Below are 20,073 nucleotides of genomic sequence, written 5' to 3'. Positions count from 1 at the left end.
GTAAAATGCAATATATAAATTACATCAATTAAGGCATAAAACTAACCCTTTTTAAGTACTAATGTTGGAAAAAGAGTGTTTTTGTCTTCCTTTTGTATTTTCAGAATGAAATGAGCTCAAAGTCACAAAAGAAGCAAAAAGACAGCCAATTCTAACACAAATACAAAAAAAGGGATAAAAGTAGACTGCCCGAACCCTCAACGGCATCTTCCCAAGCAAAGAAGAGAAAACAGAAGCCTGAACACGCCCCGTGCTCAGCCAGCACGGGGCCGTGCCCAAGAAGCAGCAGAAAAGACAAACCTGTAGAAGCTTCTATTGCCCACCACGAGGCCGTGTCCAGTGAGCACGGGGGCGTGGCGAAAGTACAGCAGGCGCATTAATTGTAATTGCGAATTACAATTAATGAAGAGAGAGAGTGTCAGACGGGCACGGGGCCGTGTCCAGCGGACACGGGGCCGTGCCCAACCTTCTGTTCAGCCTATAAATAGGAGTGCTTGGCTTCATTTCAACTCATCCCTTGGCACACCACCTCTCTCACACTTCATCCACCACCCACCACCACCATAACACCATCATCCACCACCATCATCCATTGTCCATCGTAGAGTGTGTGAGTCGTCTCGGGATCCAAGATTGATCGTAAGAGTTCTTGACAATGAAGGCCATGTTTGCCTAAGTCTCTTACATCACTTGGTGAAGACAAGTGTTTAGTATAATACTTTTTATTTTTAATCTTTTGCACTTTTTATTTGGTTTTGTATTAATGACTTTAATAACTAGTTACTTATGTTGAAGGTGATCTTTCCTTATCGTTTGTCCGTGGTGTCTTGGCGTTATTTTACTGTCTATATAAAATAAAAGATTTTCACCATTCATATCTCCACGGTCTATATGGAGGTATGTTGGCTACCTGGTCGGGGGGTTAAGGGAACGGTTTGGTAAGGGTCTTGCCCTTGTTCAGCGTTTAGAGGTCCTGCAAGGGACCTGGGTCAAATTTAGTAGGATCTCCTTCAATGCCCATAGGTATTGGATGGCGGGGATCCAAACTCTTTGACCCCCTCATAAGTTAACTACTATTAATACTATAACCCGGCTATTTAGGACTGTATCCCTGCTGACTCAGACTACTTAGTCGAGGGTAACGTCACCGCCAAAAGCGGGGCCTACCATAATTTGCATTAATAACTTAATTCATTATCTTCCAATAATCCAACCTTTTAGGATTGTATCCTTGCTGACTCAAACTACTGGGTTGAGGGTAACGTCGCCTTCAAAAGAGGGGCCTACTACAATAACTAAGATAATCTCTTAAACAAGTGCAAAAGTGCGAAAATAATCAAAGGTTATACTAATACACGAGTCGGATCCAAGTGATTCATCTTGTCTATCTGTTTTTATTTTATTTTTATTTTTCAGCATTTAGTTAGTTTTTATTTTCTTAGTTTAAAATCATTTTTCTAACTTTTTGATTTGATTAGACGTTGAGGATAAACCGGTATGAAAAGCTCTTGTGTCCTTGGACGACCTCGGTATCTTACCAACACTATACTACGTCCACGATGGGTGCACTTGCCCATATGTGTGTTTAGTGTTAGTAAATATCGTGTTTTATAAATTTAAAACTTGGCTAAAGGTGTAAAAAAGGGCTTAATTATATTATAAATATATATTACACTACACACGCATCAAGTTTTTGGCGCCGCTGCCGGGGACACAAGGATTTTAAGAAAGTTAGGAATAAACGGCCTAATCATATTTTTATTTTTCTTTTTAATTTTTTAGGATTTTCTTAGATTTTCAGCTTCTGCAGAGCTCAGCACGGGCCGTGCCCGCTGAACACGCCCCCGTGCTCAATCATTGGAACTGGCAATCCTGTTTTAAGTCAGACAGTAAGCTGAACACGGAGCCGTGTCCACTCAACACGCCCCCGTGCCCAAGATTCTCTTACTGAAAACAGAACCGTTAGATCCCGGCGGTTGGTAATTTCTGACACAAACATGAGTGATAGTAATTCTTTTTACTTTCGGCACTCTTATGGTATGTGGTGTCAATTATGTGGAGGCGAACATGAAGAATTAAAGTGTTATTTTCTAAATTATAGGCCCCACTATATAGACCCACCGATTCCTTATAACCTTAAGAGGGGCGAAAGTAAAAATAAGCACTATATCTCCCTCGAATGCGCCCAGCCAGATATTCTAGGAGACATGCTCCTTGACGAGTTATTTCAACTAGAAGAATTGATTCTAAATTGGTCAAAAGAACTTAGGAAGGATTTTATTGATCCGTCCCAAGACGATGACCATGAGGAAATGTTGGAACCGCATTCCGACAACCTCGTTGCTCCCGAAAATACCTTCATACCTAGAAAAGACTTGGATGATAGTCGTCCCTGTGCCGATTGTGCCGTGAAAGACTCTCCATCGACTTCGTTCGGTGCATACATAGACCTGAGCGATTCGGCATACACCTTCTTTAACGAGAGCCCGGGAAAGGGTTGGACTTGTCCACCTAGAATGAAAATAGGAATTACCCTCACCGACAACCTCTTGCGTTCTCGCCTTAGTTTAGGACAATTAAGGTATCTTAGGCACTTTGGGGTTGTTCCAACCAATCAAGAACCACCCGATACAGGAAGCTCCTTAAAAACTAGACAAACTTCATAAATGATCCCTCGACACGGGGCCGTGTCCAGCCAACACACCCCCGTGTTCACCATAAGATTCCTTTCTGATCAGTACGTCAGAATACGGACAAACTGTGTCAGAATTCACCTGCACACGGGGCCGTGTCCAACGAACACGGGGCCGTGTCCAGGATGATGTCGTTTTCTATAAATGCAGCCAAGAATTCTGCACATTTGGACCAACTTGGGACAGAGATTTGGAGGAATCTTCTCTCAAACTATCCTAGGTAAGTCTAAAAGAAGGTTCCAACAACCCATCTTGTCCTTTCCTCTTCTAGCCATTTCCTTCTTTTTCATCTTTCTCCAAGAACTATCATTAAAAGTTTGAATTCTTCAAACTTTATGGTAGGAAACAATGGGTTTTGATCAAGGAATCTTGGTAAAAACATGTTAGGTAACATTGTTTTAAGTTATTGATGTTTAAAAAACCTATACAAGTTCAGAAAATAACTTAAAACTTCAAGTTTCCTTGCTTCAAAATTCTGCAGAAAGATGAACACGGGGTCGTGTTCAATGAGCACGGGGCCGTGTCCAGATACTGTTTCATTAAATAAACTATTTTTCGTAGAATGTCGAGCGAAAACAGCGAAACATCATCCGTTCATTCATCAAACAGCCGAAGGGGAAGGAGGCCCTCCGTTGAAGCTACACTTGTGCACTATGTGATAGCATTAAGGGAGGCTCTCGACGAAATGACGTCGGTGGAGGAGGTCCTAATTGACCGTATTAACGATCTTACGGTGGGGCTCGAAAACAGCTTCCAAGAAATTAACCTCTTGCACCGGAGGCTAAATATTCTTGTACCACCCCCGATGGAACCAGCTCTTCCACAACAGGATTGGAACTTGGCACTCGGGGTTGACAACCCTACCGGGTGGGAAGACTTTCCGGCGGAACCTCCTGTGAAGCACCAACAAGAGATTCCAGCAGAAATCGAAACTCCTCAAACTAATGCAAATGAGCCCTCCTTTCTCCTCCCAAGGGAGGTGGAGGAGTGGCTCGCCGACATATGAGGATAGCCACACCCGGAAAAAGGAGTTTTAAAAAGCCTTATCTAAACAAGATTAGTAGCTCTTGGAAATTTTGCTAATTAAAATAAGACATAGGGCTAGAACTCCATAGTTTAATATTTATGTATTTTCGTATTTAGTTTTATGTAATGTCTCTTTATGTTTGCAATGAAATGATGGTTTCCAAAGGTTTGATGGTTTATAACAAATAAAACACACTCGTCGTGGTAATGGATGAAAAAGGGAACGAGAAAAATGGCCCCATGCACAAAGAACGAAGTAACCCGACACAAATCTCCATTACAGAAGGCTCAACACGGGCCGTGCTCAACCAACACGGCCCCGTGCTGAGCCACCTGCAGAAAAATCGCCCAGTTCAGGTAACTGGACACGGGCCGTGTTCACCAGACACGCCCCCCTGTCCAGGCTTCTGTCTCATTTCTTTAATTTCTGTTACTGGCACCTGACCACGGGGCCGTGTCCGGTCCCCACGGGGCCGTGTCCAGACTGCCAGTAACACAAATCTTTGCTTTTTAACACCACATTACACATCCAATCAACCTAAAAATTTATTTTTGGGACACATTGAGGACAATGTGTAATTTAAGTGTGGGGGGGGGGGAAGCTAACACTTTGAAATTTTGCAAGTCCTAACAACAAGCCTTACACAAAACTCTATTGGAACCGCTAAACACCCCAAATTTTTTGTCAAAAATTTTCATTTTCTTACTTGTCTAAAGTTTAAGTTGTGAATCACAAGATTAATAAGGTTATATTTTTATAAAATTTACAACCGAAAGCGTCGTGATAACAAGAACCAACATAAGAAAATTATGAAACGGCATAACAAGTCTAGTTAAAATTTAATTATATATACTTGATCACATTAAAAACCCATTCCCACAAAAGTGAGTTTTGAGCCTTTATTGAGCATACAAATTTACATCTTTAGACTAAATGCTCATTTTTCGTTTCTTGTGTGAATAGCCGCTTGGTTCTTACAACTCTAGAACTTGCCACGACGATTCATTCCCGGTCCTTACCAACTTAAACCCAAGTAAGTAAATGATGGAGGCGTTAGGACTAACCATTTTTCTTTCTACACCATTATTTTTCAATTTTTTTTACCACCTACCCAAAATCCCCCTAGTTAACCCCTTTGAGCCTAAACCTTTCGTTTCTTTACCCTAAACCCTTTTTACCCACCAAAAACCCTTTTTATTTTTCACCCCTTTATTTGAGTAACAAGCTCGGTTTTTCGCAAGATCGTTCTTTTATGTGACTGATCAAAAAAAAATATATATATATGATGATGAAGTTAAAAACAAACAAAGCTATACAAACAAAAGCTTGTTTGGAGAAATACTTCAAAATAAAAAGTCACTAAAAAATTGTGTTACAAAAACCGACGCTTTTTACGCTTTTCGCCCTTTTACTAACCACTAACCCAACCACCCACCTTTAGCCCAAGCCTAACCCTTCACCCAAAAAGTCCTCTTGATATTTACAAAGGTATAAAGTTATAAAGGAGGAGGATTGATTGCTTGGCAAGCCTATGGAAGGCGTAAGCTCCATGCCGCTCTCGAGTGATTCACTAAAAAAATACACCTTCGGCCGAGTATTGAGTGATTTCTCCCGTGAGGTATGTAAACTTGTATATAAATGAAATTTTAAAAAGGCATGTTATGCCCAAATAAGTAATTTATCCTACGAAACGTTCTAAATAAATCATAACGAATAGGATTGTAAATAAATAAAAATAAAACCCAAAAAGATCTTGGATTCCCGACACTCTATGACAAGCCAAAAACCTTCTCTTCTACCTATTCCGTTTGGGAGTGTAAGCCACATTTAAAGAGTTTTGCTTGAGGACAAGCAAAAGTTCAAGTGTGGGGGTATTTGATGTGTGTAAAATGCAACATATAAATTACATCAATTAAGGCATAAAACTAACCCTTTTTAAGTACTAATGTTGGAAAAAGAGTGTTTTTGTCTTCCTTTTGTATTTTCAGGATGAAATGAGCTCAAAGTCACAAAAGAAGCAAAAAGACAGCCAATTCTAACACAAATACAAGAAAAGGGATAAAAGTAGACTGCCCGAACCCTCAACGGCATCTTCCCAAGCAAAGAAGAGAAAACAGAAGCCTGAACACGCCCCGTGCTCAGCCAGCACGGGGCCGTGCCCAAGAAGCAGCAGAAAAGACAAACCTAGAAGCTTCTATTGCCCACCACGAGGCCGTGTCCAGTGAGCACAGGGGCGTGGCGAAAGTACAGCAGGCGCATTAATTGTAATTGCGAATTACAATTAATGAAGAGAGAGAGTGTCAGACGGGCACGGGGCCGTGTCCAGCGGACACGGGGCCGTGCCCAGCCTTCTGTTCAGCCTATAAATAGGAGTGCTTGGCTTCATTTCAACTCATCCCTTGGCACACCACCTCTCTCACACTTCATCCACCACCCACCACCACCATAACACCATCATCCACCACCATCATCCATTGTCCATCGTAGAGTGTGTGAGTCGTCTCGGGATCCAAGATTGATCGTAAGAGTTCTTGACAATGAAGGCCATGTTTGCCTAAGTCTCTTACATCACTTGGTGAAGACAAGTGTTTAGTATAATACTTTTTATTTTTAATCTTTTGCACTTTTTATTTGGTTTTGTATTAATGACTTTAATAACTAGTTACTTATGTTGAAGGTGATCTTTCCTTATCGTTTGTCCGTGGTGTCTTGGCGTTATTTTACTGTCTATATAAAATAAAAGATTTTCACCATTCATATCTCCACGGTCTATATAGAGGTATGTTGGCTACCTGGTCGGGGGGTTAAGGGAACGGTTTGGTAAGGGTCTTGCCCTTGTTCAGCGTTTAGAGGTCCTGCAAGGGACCTGGGTCAAATTTAGTAGGATCTCCTTCAATGCCCATAGGTATTGGATGGCGGGGATCCAAACTCTTTGACCCCCTCATAAGTTAACTACTATTAATACTATAACCCGGCTATTTAGGACTGTATCCCTGCTGACTCAGACTACTTAGTCGAGGGTAACGTCACCGCCAAAAGCGGGGCCTACCATAATTTGCATTAATAACTTAATTCATTATCTTCCAATAATCCAACCTTTTAGGATTGTATCCTTGCTGACTCAAACTACTGGGTTGAGGGTAACGTCGCCTTCAAAAGAGGGGCCTACTACAATAACTAAGATAATCTCTTAAACAAGTGCGAAAATAATCAAAGGTTATACTAATACACGAGTCGGATCCAAGTGATTCATCTTGTCTATCTGTTTTTATTTTATTTTTATTTTTCAGCATTTAGTTAGTTTTTATTTTCTTAGTTTAAAATCATTTTTCTAACTTTTTGATTTGATTAGACGTTGAGGATAAACCGGTATTAAAAGCTCTTGTGTCCTTGGACGACCTCGGTATCTTACCAACACTATACTACGTCCACGATGGGTGCACTTGCCCATATGTGTGTTTAGTGTTAGTAAATATCGTGTTTTATAATTTTAAAACTTGGCTAAAGGTGTAAAAAGGGCTTAATTATATTATAAAAATATATTACACTACACACGCATCACTTTCCGTCAAACAACGCATGGGAACAAAGGCGGGCTTGTATCGAATTACTAACCAAACTAGGAGCAGCAGGCCATAACCTGCAAACCTCGTCTTTTATGAGGGAACAGGAAGGGGTAGAATTCAGTATTTAAAACTCCATATGCGGGGTCCGGGGTAACACTGTAATTAAAAGTTTCAAACCTTTGTTTGTTCCAGCCTGGTCAAGCAGTTTTAGCCCACAAACGTATTGGATCAACCCGTTAGGCATAACACGTGAATGTGTATGAAAGGCGAAAGAGGCTTCAAGCATCACGAAGGGGCGCACAGGCAGCTGCATGTTGCATACAATGTTACATAATACATCGTCCAAAATGAAGCATTCATACATGTCCCCGCGGGGGGGGGGGGTGTATGTATTTAAAGAATGCAAGTTAAAGCTGGTTTAAATAGTATATTTATTGTTGGGCACGCGCCTGTTTTTTTACCCAAATAAAAGATACAGGTACAGTCAGACGGAAAAGGTCATATGTCGTAAGGTATTTGTTTAGCACAAGTCATAATTTGCTTATTTCATTGTTGTTTGTAATGCAGACTTCCAGGTAGGTGTTCACGAAGATTGTAGAATGACACGGTTATCGCTTGTACATTTTCATTCATCTATATGCTTTATTCAACACTTTAGATAAAAATTCATGTAGGTCTTATATGATTCCAAAACTTATTTTACATTGTTCATTGGTATTATTCTATTGGAGGATGCATCATTTTGAACAAACATTTATAGAACCCTTTTACGGTGATTGAAAGTTATATGTGAATTGAAAGATGTAACAAAAGGGTTGGTTAAACGTATTTGGAAACGTATGTTCGTAGGTGGCATATTATCATCCTATTTGGACTCTACCATTGTTTTGTTAGGCGGAGTATTTTCGTTCGTCGTAAATACGTGGCTGAATTGTTTTCATAAATCCAGAGAGACTTGCAAGGCGGAAAAATAACATATATCGCGCAATAGAAAAACATCACAGTTTTGGTGTGGGCACAAGGCATAGGTGTCGCCACATTATTTGAATCCATAAAAGAGAAAGTCACAAGAGCGCAAACACTAAAAAAAGATCAAAAATGACCATCGCCATATCAGCGGGAACCCTTCTTAGCATCCCCACTATCGTCTACCACATCGGTAACATCCACACGGTCAACAGACTCCCCATCATCATCGTCATCCGATTCTTCAACGTATCTGCAAAGAAATATGGGAATGCATGTATTGGCGCAAAGTTCCAACATGTAAACATTTAAAACAGGGGACGATTGGTAGGTGTAACTTACAACTTTCTAAGTTTGCGTCCAGTTCCGGGGGTCGGGGGCGGGAGGTTCGAACCACGCTTTAGGAAGTCAGATGGTATTGTACCCAAATCCGACGCAACAACATTAACGCTCCCATCTGTATCATCCATTCCAGGGCCAACAATCTTCGCGCAATTGAAGCTCTCATATTCTCCATAACGGTAGTATGTATGGCTCTTAATCTCAAAAGTGTGTTTTGTTCCAATAAGGGCTTCGAGGGCGGAGGGTAGTATGGGAGCATCAATAGAAGTATCCTGCATACCAAATGCAAACCAGAAAAGTTATCGTAGCAAATTCACGTATGCTTCAAAACCACCTTGCAATGATTAGTGCGCATACCTTCAACTGTTTCTCTACCAAGGATTTTGCGGTCCTCTTAACCAACTGCTCATCAACTTCATCAAAGAGGGTGACAATGGTGCTCATCGTTCCATCAGTTACATCCGAAACCTAGCAGGGTATAGTAGATCAATAACAATGATACAGCGGGGCCAAAATTCTTTGGCGGTGAAGGTAGAAGGGCACCAAATCACCCCGGACAACAAAGAATTATGGCATCATATGGGAAGGGGAACAAAGTAATGAATTTGTGCATGAGATGTTGAAGTCTATACCTCGTCCTTGGATAGTCAACCTTGGATTTGCACGCCTTGCAAATGAAGTAACCGTCCTCTCTCGTTAGTCCCTTACGACACTGGCTACCGGAACACGCGAAAAGATACCAGCTGTTCTTGGTTCTAATAGACGTAATCTCTACAACGTTCCGGAAAAGGATGGCCTACAACGAACAAAGTATAAGGGCTAGTTCAGCGAGGCAAACAGGGTGTGGGAGGGGGTGTATGTACGGTGTTTCCACACATAGTAGGCCCATAGGCAGGTTATGTCGGGGAGGGTAATCCCTATTTCCACATACTTGGTAGTTAGACAGTTCTGTTTAGTAGGGGATCAATAAAAAATGAAGAACCTTAGATGTTTCTTGGGAAATATATTTTTTTTTTGATTAAAAGTTGAAGAAATGAGATTGGTGTGAGCCCAACGGTGGTGGTTCACAGTGGTGATGCGGTGGCGTCGGCGCCGACGGTGGTGGTGGTGAATCTTGAAATTTAAAGTATATGCTAATTATGATCTTGTTTTTTTTTGTACAGAATAATGGTTGTATTCACATACTCTAGTCATCTTCTGATGCTTTAATTTAAGGCTGGTGAAGATGGAATGAGGTGTTAATTAACTTGAACAAACTAAAAAAAATACAAAGGTTTTAAAAAAATAAAAGAGGCTATGATAGTTTATTAAATTATATTCTATAAAAAATGGAAGGAGATGAAGAGTTGTTCTTAAAATTCCTTTAATTCTATTATTTCAGTTATGTTATCTTTAATTATTGTAATTCTAATTTCTCCTTTAATTCCATTAATTTGGAGTTACGTTATCTTTAATTTTATTTTAAGTCTAACAAAAGGAGATGAAGAGTTGTTCTTAAAATTCCTTTAATTCTATTATTTACTTTGTCGACATTTTCAATAGATCAGTAATCATTTTCTTTAATAAAAATACATTTTATTTACTTTGAACGAAAAGCAAAAGAGAGATATATACTTGATTGTTGAATTAAGTGTGATATAACACTAACAAATACTCTGGTCATCTTCTGATGCTTTAATTTAAGGCTGGTGAAGATGGAATGAGGTATTAATTAACTTGAACAAACTAAAAAAAAATACAAAAGCTTTTAAAAAAATAAAAGAGGCTATAATAGTTTATTAAATTATATTCTATAAAAAATGGAAGGAGATGAAGAGTTGTTCTTAAAATTCCTTTAACTCTATTATTTTAGTTATGTTATCTTTAATTATTGTAATTCTAATTTCTCCTTTAATTCCATTAATTTAGAGTTACGTTATCTTTAATTTTATTTTAAGTCTAACAAAAGGAGATGAAGAGTTGTTCTTAAAATTCCTTTAATTCTATTATTTACTTTGTCGACATTTTCAATAGATCAGTAATCATTTTCTTTAACAAAAATACATTTTATTTACTTTGAACGAAAAGCAAAAGAGAGATATATACTTGATTGTTGAATTAAGTGTGATATCACACTAACAAATAGTGGGCCAAAAGTGTATGAAATTATTAGTTTCTTGTTAGCTGCTAAAGCCAGTTTTTTTTTAGAAAAGGGATTGGTTATTGAATCGGTTAAAGTACTGGTTTACTGGTTGAATCGGATTAAAATGTTTTTGTTTGGTAGATACATGTTTTTATCTATCTATTAAAGGTCTTGATTTCAAACAAAAAGATACGTCAGTTGGGATAAATACCTTCTTTTTTGATTTGTCGGCACGAACCCTGTCCACAAGCTCTTGTAGAGTACCAACACAGACCACATCCTCGGTGACTGGAGCGCTAGTATCTCCAATAGCAACACAGTTGGGAAGCATAGTTTCATATTCAGCCAGAGCAATAAACGTATTAAAACAGATAACTAAAGTGTGTGTGACAAAGGTTGCACCAGTACCTAACAGACGACTTAAAAGTTTGCAGTGCGGGTACCTCGGAGGAATTAATGAGCATAGTTGACGATGAACTGGACAAACCAAGGACGCCTGCATTGTGTTAAGTTAGGTAAAGAGTTTTTAAGTAGTACGCGTAATAATTCACGTGTCGAAAAACAAACGTACCCAGGTAAAACTTTGCACTCATGGAAGTCAGGATTAGAGAATAGACAGCCGGGTTTTCGTCCTTTTTCTTAATCATAGTATCACCCAGATGACCCCACAGCGTCACTCTAACTCGGTGATTGCTGTGAGAATAAAAAAAAGCCTAAAAATTTAAAGACTTAAGTTAGGGAAAAAGAAAGACCAAACGGACAATAAGGATGAGGCACCTACCGTTCGTTGGTTAGGTTGAACTCAACCGCGCGAGCACCCGATGATTTCACAGACGGCGGCCCCACCTCAGTAACATATCCGATAACATCTGCAGTGAAACGAAAATTAGGCTGAATTAGAAATGTGTCTAATAGTCTAACCGAGCCAAATTTAAGCCAAATTCAACTGAATAAACTAATTTATTCGGTTCAGTTATCTGATCGAACCAGTTAATATCTGGTTTATTCGTTTTCATCCAGTTTGGTTATCCGAATAAGCAAGATTTGTGGAACCCGGATTTTGAGTTTATATTCGGATACGGTTAGGGATCGAACCAAAAACCGAATTCACCATTCGTTCGGTTATTTCTCGTACGGATCTGGTTTGGTTTTTGGGTTTTCTGTTTCAATGGTTCGTGTGGAGGCGAATTTTTACTTGGAAGAATAATAACTTTTAAATGTTCCAACTTCTAAGAGAATTTTTAATGCACTTGAAGGTTGAAGGAAAAAGAACGTATCACCAGAAAGTAGCTGCTATTCTACACCAGATTGAAGCCGAGATTAGTGCTAACAATCTGCTTGAGGTGGCAGTTTTGTCCCGTATATCCGATTTTGTTTGTGTGATGATGTGAATTTCTTGATAGATGGTCTCTGATAAACAAAGGACAGAATCGGCCCCACCTACAATACCGTCCAGTCTTATGTCGGATAAAACAAAGTACTTTTTTGGCCGAGGTAAACAAAGTACTTTTTGGCCGAGGTAATTTCCCATTTCTCTAATCGATCCATTTCTTGTATGGGTGATGATTACCATTAATATGGACCAACGACTCGAGCTTTTTACCAATAAAAGCATAAAGCCTCATGCAAGGGACCATTGCACAAATAGTATACGCTGCAACTTTTGTTTTTTCATATGGAGTTATGATGGTTTCAGGGCTTTTTAAGCCATCAATCTCCCCAGAAGCTGTTGTACTCAAAATATTAATCTTTTTTTTATTTTTTTTGAAAGTAGACCTGGTTTGTACTCAAAATATTAATAAAAACCTTGGTAGTAAGTTCTTGTATTTTGCGAGCATTATAGCTGATCAATATGTAAACTAAACAGCCATATGTCCGATTATGCAAATGGATTATGTTGTGTTTTGATGCAAGAAAATCAACTTCTAAGTTGTACCTACCATAGTTGTCTTTGTAACCAACTTTTATCATTGGGGACACATCAAGTAACTATCTGTGGTAACCCATAATTCCATAAATACATACATAGATGTTAGCCAGTATACTAATTATTATGAATTAAATGAACTCTCAAGCCCCAACTATCAATGGGGACTAAATAATAAGCTATCAATAGGCCCACAAAACAATGTAATAAGCCACTCATCTTTGTAAATGCTACTATTCAAAATTCAAATATAAACATGCAGGGACTAATGGAATATGCAATTTACAAACATGACTGTTTAGTTAGTAACCAATAAGTACTCTAACCTTTAGTAGACCATTTTTTTATATAAGAAAAGCAAACAACCGTTACATCAGCATGAGGAGAGTAAACATACCTACAAAATACTTGCCCTCTGTTGGTTCGAGGTCCTCAAACGCCGTAAGTAAGAACGGGTAGCGCGTAAATGAACCACTGGCATCGTCAACCCTCTTAACAGTCGTGGAGCCAGTCAACCCGATAACAAAGGGGCTGTCTTTTAGAATCCGGTATTGATCGGTTTCTGGACTATAAAACCCTTGAGTAAATATATCCCGCCCTCTTTGAGCTTGTCAAAGAAGTAGTGTGCAATGTTATTCCGGGCGGTACAATGCATCACACCTCCCTGTGCAAACCAAATAGCAGACTTTAAATACCGATAAAACTCGTAAAAAGGAAAGGGTACGGGGGTTAAAAGGGTGAGAGTTACCTTTATATCACTGACGACATAGTCGGTGCTCATGTAGTGTCCATTGACACTTGTGACGTCCCACTTTCTGCAAACCATAACCGTGATGGGGCCGGTACTCCCTTCACGGAGGTCAGCAAGGACCATTTGGTTGCCAACACCAATTGCCGATGTATTCACACTAAGAGAGCTAGCCATGATAGTAGAGTAGCAAGTCTGAATATGGGCCTACAACAATAGGGAAGGTGGAGCTCATATAATAGAAACTCAGACCATTCACCTTCCCAGAAAGAAAACAGTTTTTAAACTTAATATCCAATTGTTGTATATTAGACTGTTAATATCCAAGTAATTAAGCTGTAATTAAGACCAGAAATCAACAATAGGGAAGGTGGAGCTCATATAATAGAAATTCAGACCATTCACCTTCCCAGAAAGAAAACAATTTTTAAACTTAATGTCCAATATTCATTATTAGCTATTTAATAATCCCATGTACTGTACTAAAAAGTTGCAGGAGACATATTCACATTCACCCGTTAGCCATTTACTTATTTTACATTGTTACTCGTTAACAATTATATATAACACAACATAACTATCTATGTCTTAATAAGTGAAATCTCATTTTAATACTATATATTTCCTTTTTACCACGGATATGAAAGATTAAAAGTCAGTGAGTCAAACATAGACAGTAAGAAAAAAGAACCTTTATGCTGTAAAACTCAAATGACTTCAACTTAAACTGTTAAAACACTTGAATATGAACACTCACCATGCACTGCAGTCAGCTGATCATAAGATATCAAAATTCTCACTTTAAAATTGGATCTTGATTAATGACTCACTTTGGACTTTTTCGTTTGTAGTTAAAAATAATCCAACTTTCATATTTTGGCAAAATTTAATATTACAACACAAACCACTATATAAACATCCAAAATAAATCTTTTTTTCAAATATGAGGTGGTATATATTTAACTTCTACAATCCAGATACATATATTAGCCAAAAAAAAAACAGACCAGAAATTAACAGTTTTTTGGACAATAGAAATTCGTTCAATTTAGAATAATGACCAACTAATTAAACTGTTAATATCCAAGTAATTAAGCTGTAATTAAGCCAAGTAATTAAGCTATTAAACTAACCTTTGGATTTATCAAGGAAGAACAGGGGATCGCTCGGAACTTCGGTGAGCATATCTTTGGAGCTAAAAAAGAACAAAAAGGGCATACACCATTCCTGTTTCAATATCCAATTTCAACGTAATATATATAAAATCCTTGTGTAAAAAACAAAAAAAGAACAAAAGATAGTGGATGCCCCCACCCACCGTAACATTGTAGAACCCTCCCTTCTTAGGGGATAATTTGCCAAAATATTAATAACTTTGTTTCTATTTTAATTATCAATTTATCTTGTTACATGCTTTCATCTTTCAAAGTGAAATTCTTGCATGACAAACTAATACGAAATTCGTAAATTTTGGTTAGTCTACACATGTTCAGGTCAGTTTTGTATAAAACTTACCAAAATGTTTTGCTAAATGAGTCGTGGTCAGTTGATTTATCGTGCCCGCATATTAACATGTTAACTCATTTATTTTTTAATAGGTTTTTCTAAAAATATGGTTTGTCATACTGGGTATAGATGAAGATAACTAAACATCGAGCTTTATAGTCTATACATAATTATTTTATAAGAAATCATATATTTTTTTTTCATTTGTAAATTTGTAACTTTCAAGTGCTAATATTCTGAAAAAAAAAAATTAATAAAAGGAAATTCTTTGATTAAGCGGGTCGTATTCATGTCATGCATTGCTCATGTTCACATGCGCCATGATTTTTTGGTTCATGTTGTTTTGACCACCTACATACGATGTGACCCATTTAACGCCCCACTGCCAAGATTGTTCGCATTTGAAAAAATTCACACATATTACGACCACTTTTGCGCCTATAGCACAAATTTCTCTAAGTTTTGTGCCGGTGGCTGTACACCAAAAGATAAAGGCACCTTGCGCCAACGGACGCAAATACGCCAATATGGTCCATGTGTTCCTGATGGTTTCCATGCCATAGGTAAAAAGGAAAAAACAATATGATATGAAACATTTGAACCATGTAATATATAATATTATTAATTCAGGAACCTTGACTTTAGTATTCAAATGTACATCAATAGGTTCGACATGAAACTAACACGAATATGTTTAGACTAAACCTAAAACCCACGAATTAAATGTTAGGCTAAGTCTCTCATAGTAATTGCTGTAAAGTCTCTCAGAAGTATATGTATAGAAGTATATGTATACCTGACACTTGGAGTAGAAACTTGTAAACTTCTCTAATAAAACTCACACATCACATTTGGTTAAAAGATTTGTGCATGCCTCTTCGACAACCTGAAACGAAAAAAGGGTGTAAGCAAATTGGCAACTCTAGTATGATTACCCAAGTGTTGTGGCGGAGTGCGTTAAATGCATTACAGGTTCAAACCATTCAACTCAGCAACAACTAATACCCATATATAAACTTGTCTTTTTTGACCCGTTATGTGGCCGAGCCATTTTCCTTGCGCTCTATTAGGCCGCTATGAACAACAATCAACAATAAATGTAAACGGGTCAAACGAACCTAGTTAATATAAAGATATGGTTAAGTATGTAAAGAAAATCTATGAAACATATATTCATTTTTTAGCAATATAAACTAATCAATTTGGTTTAAGAAGTGCATAAACACCATATAAAAACCAATAAAAAAGAAGACAGATTTTGGCGTGGCTTATCCATAATAAGCTAAAACTATACATTATAAATTTATGTGTTTTTTAGAAAGCCAGCTTATGTATTTATACGTTAGTATATTAAAAACGACCAGTGCACAAGCCTATATCATAGGATGAGACATTGAACCTTTGATTGCTGAACCTTATATCACGCGCCTCGGGGGGTTTCGACCCAAATCGGGTCTCGTTCTATCGTTCTTTCTATTCACCAGACCCGAATTGTTCCACGTCTACTGTATTCTAGTTGGACTTGCCGTTTACCATCCGTCGTGCCTGCTAAAGAAGCGACAATACACGTCATAGATTTCAACCCTAACCCGCACACATATAAATGCGGGTCAACCCAACTTGACACAAACAACTTATGGCATGTCTCACTCGAGTGTGGTGATCGTGGTGTAGGTTTGTTGAACTGCTTTGCATATCCAATCTTTATAATCCTACCCAAAAGTTCCTGAAAGATATGTAACCCACAGTTGCTGAAAATATATTGACAATCTTTATTATGAATGATATTCATACATAAAATAAGTTACTGTATAGTATTAATCAACTTTATATATGAATAAAATGAGATAATTACAAATGAAATCTAAATAAATCATATCCCTTAATTATAGAAAGATAATTATAATAAACTGTATCAATTTGAAGACGAAATTTTGTGAAGACCGAAAGGAGTTCCCCATGTATCAAGACCTCTGTTAGCGAATTTTGTGAAAAATTGAAGACGAAATTTGGGGAGAAATTGGTGATTTCCGTGGAAATTCATCGAGAAGGGGTTTCGAGAAGGGGTTAGTTTGTGGATGATCGATACATGTAAAGCTCTTCAAAACCGGGGCCACTTGCGTTATGATTGTAAATCTCATGAATTGCATGCTCCACTGATCCGAAACCCAATAATGCACATAGATATGTAAAATTAGGGCCAAAAAGTCATCAAATAATGAATGGCCAACAATATACATAAACCGGTAACGTAAATCAACAAAATACATAACAATCGATGCAAAAACCCTTAAAACCTTACTCGTATTTGTTACCGGTAGGCGTGAAATCAAACAGTTGACCAAGGATTTCCATAACATCAGCGATTTTGAGAGAAAAAGGCAATCAGCCCTTGATGTACCATTTGATAACCCTAGCCCTTAACTCCTTCACTTGTTCCTAAACAGTCAACACCAAAAACAATCAGAGCATCTTCACCTAATTTTAAAACAGAAACACACCATACAAATGCTAAAAATTATAAATCAACATAAGAGCATAAAAATACATCTATATCATCCAAAACACAAACACATAATCCTAATATTTTATGAGATCAAACACCTCTGATTAAAGCTATAAAAACCCAAATCAATAAAACTTCAAATCCAAACAAAACAATATAGTTGAAAACGACACAGATAGGGTTCGTTGATTGTTACCTTAGCCGCCGGTATTTAACTCAGATCCGTTCGGTAGCAGGACCCTAGTGGTAGCCGCTGCCACTTGAGCTCAAACCATGAGAACCCTTGATCCAATCTAACCGCAGTCGTCGGAATCATCATTTGTTAACTTTGATTGAACCAGAGGGATGAACTGTTAAACTTTTGAGTAACAATCTGGTTTCAGTCGTTGCCGGTGATGATGACTGTGTGCGGCAGAAAAGGTGTACAGCGACGTTTGGGTACGGTTGTGGGTGACCGGCGACGGAGATGGATCGTCTGAGTGGCGGCGACAGCCGGCGCTTGATGAGGGTGGGTGACCGGCAAAGTGGAGGTGGTGTTTGGAGATGGAGGGCTCCTCAAGAACAGACGTACTATTATGGAGGCTTAATTGTCAAAAACCATATAACATGGATGTTTTAATTCTGCGATCTTATGATTTTGTCGGATTATTTTTAATCTATAACCAGTCATATGGGTCTATGATGATGGCTGGGCTATATGGGGAGACTATTCAAACGATGGTTATGTTAACAACTTGCAAATTGTGGCTCCGATGAGAATAAAATAAATACGGTTTTCTATACTTTTTTTTTAACTTTTGAACTCACATATTTAAGAGGCTCATAAATAAGGTTGTAAAAAAGTTGATATAACGATATGAAACATAAACATAGACAAATGCGATACCGACAACTTATTTTTTTTTTAAATGCAGATACAACTTACAAACCAAAATCATGAATCAATATTCAGTCTACCGTTATATTAACGTAAAGCTCTTCATCCAATCGTCTAAATTCACCAAGAAGAAACCCATTCTCATCAACTATCATCCCTCCATATTTCTCAAACCAATCTTCATCCACCGATCCAAATTCACCACAAACATTCTCAACGACCACAGTGGACTCACGTGTCTTTTGCGATTTATTGGCCGATGTATCGGTCTTGGAACATGGAGATTCAACTTCATCATCATCGGATAGATTTATTACTTCAAGAATTGGATCATATGACCCAACTGAACTCGTGCACTCTTGTTCGGGAATATGGATCTTGTTTGACCCGTTGGCTGGACCCGAAACCGGCGTTGTTAGAAGTCTTTTGTATTCTCTGTAGTTACTAGAAGAAACCTCTAATAATGCCGCCTTCGACATTGTTTTGTTTGTTGTTTATTGTAGAAACGCATCGAATGAGAAGAATATGTTGAGACTTGGGGTCAATGGAAGGAGATGAAGAGTTGTTCTTAAAATGCCTTTAATTCTATTATTTCAGTTATGTTATCTTTAATTATTGTAATTCTAATTTCTCCTTTAATTCCATTAATTTAGAGTTAATGGAAGGAGATGAAGAGTTGTTCTTAAAATTCCTTTAATTCTATTCTTTAATTCCATTAATTCAGTTACGTTAATGAAGTTTGTAAAATAGTTAATATAACTAAGTTTCTAAGTATTTATTGTAAGGGGAAAGTGAATATGAGGCTGTTACACATCTAAGCTTACATGCGAAACCAATTAAAACTATGTCGTTTTGATAAAAATCTTACTAGAACTTATTTAATTCCTTGTAATCCTCTGTTTAGTCTTCACCATAAGAAAAAAGAGTCGAAAGAATGGTGTTGTCCTTGAAATGATGTTTTTGTTTATTATAATATCTTGATCTTGATTGTAAGTGAATTCAGTGTGAAGGAATCTTGATATTTATTTTGCCTTGAAGAGAGAGTTTTCTTGAAACTTAAAACATGAGGCCTTTGAATAAGCAGAGCCAATCTAAATGCCGGTTTCTTCCTACGAATTACACGATCCAAATTACATCCTTACTAAAACGAATCTTCACGACCCAAATTGATTATACACCCACTAAATCTTCACGGCCCAAATTACAACTAAACTAAAACGAATTTCCAATTCAAGTTTTTTATACTAAATAAATTTAGAACTGGACTATATATAATTCTTATTAGAAGTCTATCTGTGAGGAAATATAGCGTTGGAGTTGGTGGGATGTTGGGAAAACGATGAAGAGTAAAGAAAGGATTAAAATAAATTAATTATTTTTGGTAAGATTTTAATCAAAACGACGTAGTTTTGATTGGTTTCACATCTGGCTTATATGTGTAACAGCCTCATATTCACTTTCCCCTTATTGTAATCAATATTATTATAAGTATTGCATTTAAAACTTCATAAATGTTGATTTTAAAATAGAACATGCAACTAAATTTTAGATTATATATAGATTATTCTATAAATTTATTCTAAGTCTTAAAATAGTTCATTACCAAGCCCAAATAGCTCATACGATAAACCTATCTTCAATATATCAATTCTAACCTAACTTATTTGCATAAGCCATCACCATAACTTAACCTACCACCATAACTTAACCTACAGTTTTTTTTACCAATTAATTATAGTTAATCTCTTTCAGATTTTGAAAAGAGATTAATTTTTCCATCAACTCATTATAGT

The sequence above is a fragment of the Helianthus annuus genome, chromosome 11 (genome assembly GCF_002127325.2).
Source record: "Helianthus annuus cultivar XRQ/B chromosome 11, HanXRQr2.0-SUNRISE, whole genome shotgun sequence".
Taxonomy (NCBI): domain Eukaryota; kingdom Viridiplantae; phylum Streptophyta; class Magnoliopsida; order Asterales; family Asteraceae; genus Helianthus; species Helianthus annuus.
Note: the sequence above shows the minus strand (reverse complement) of the source record.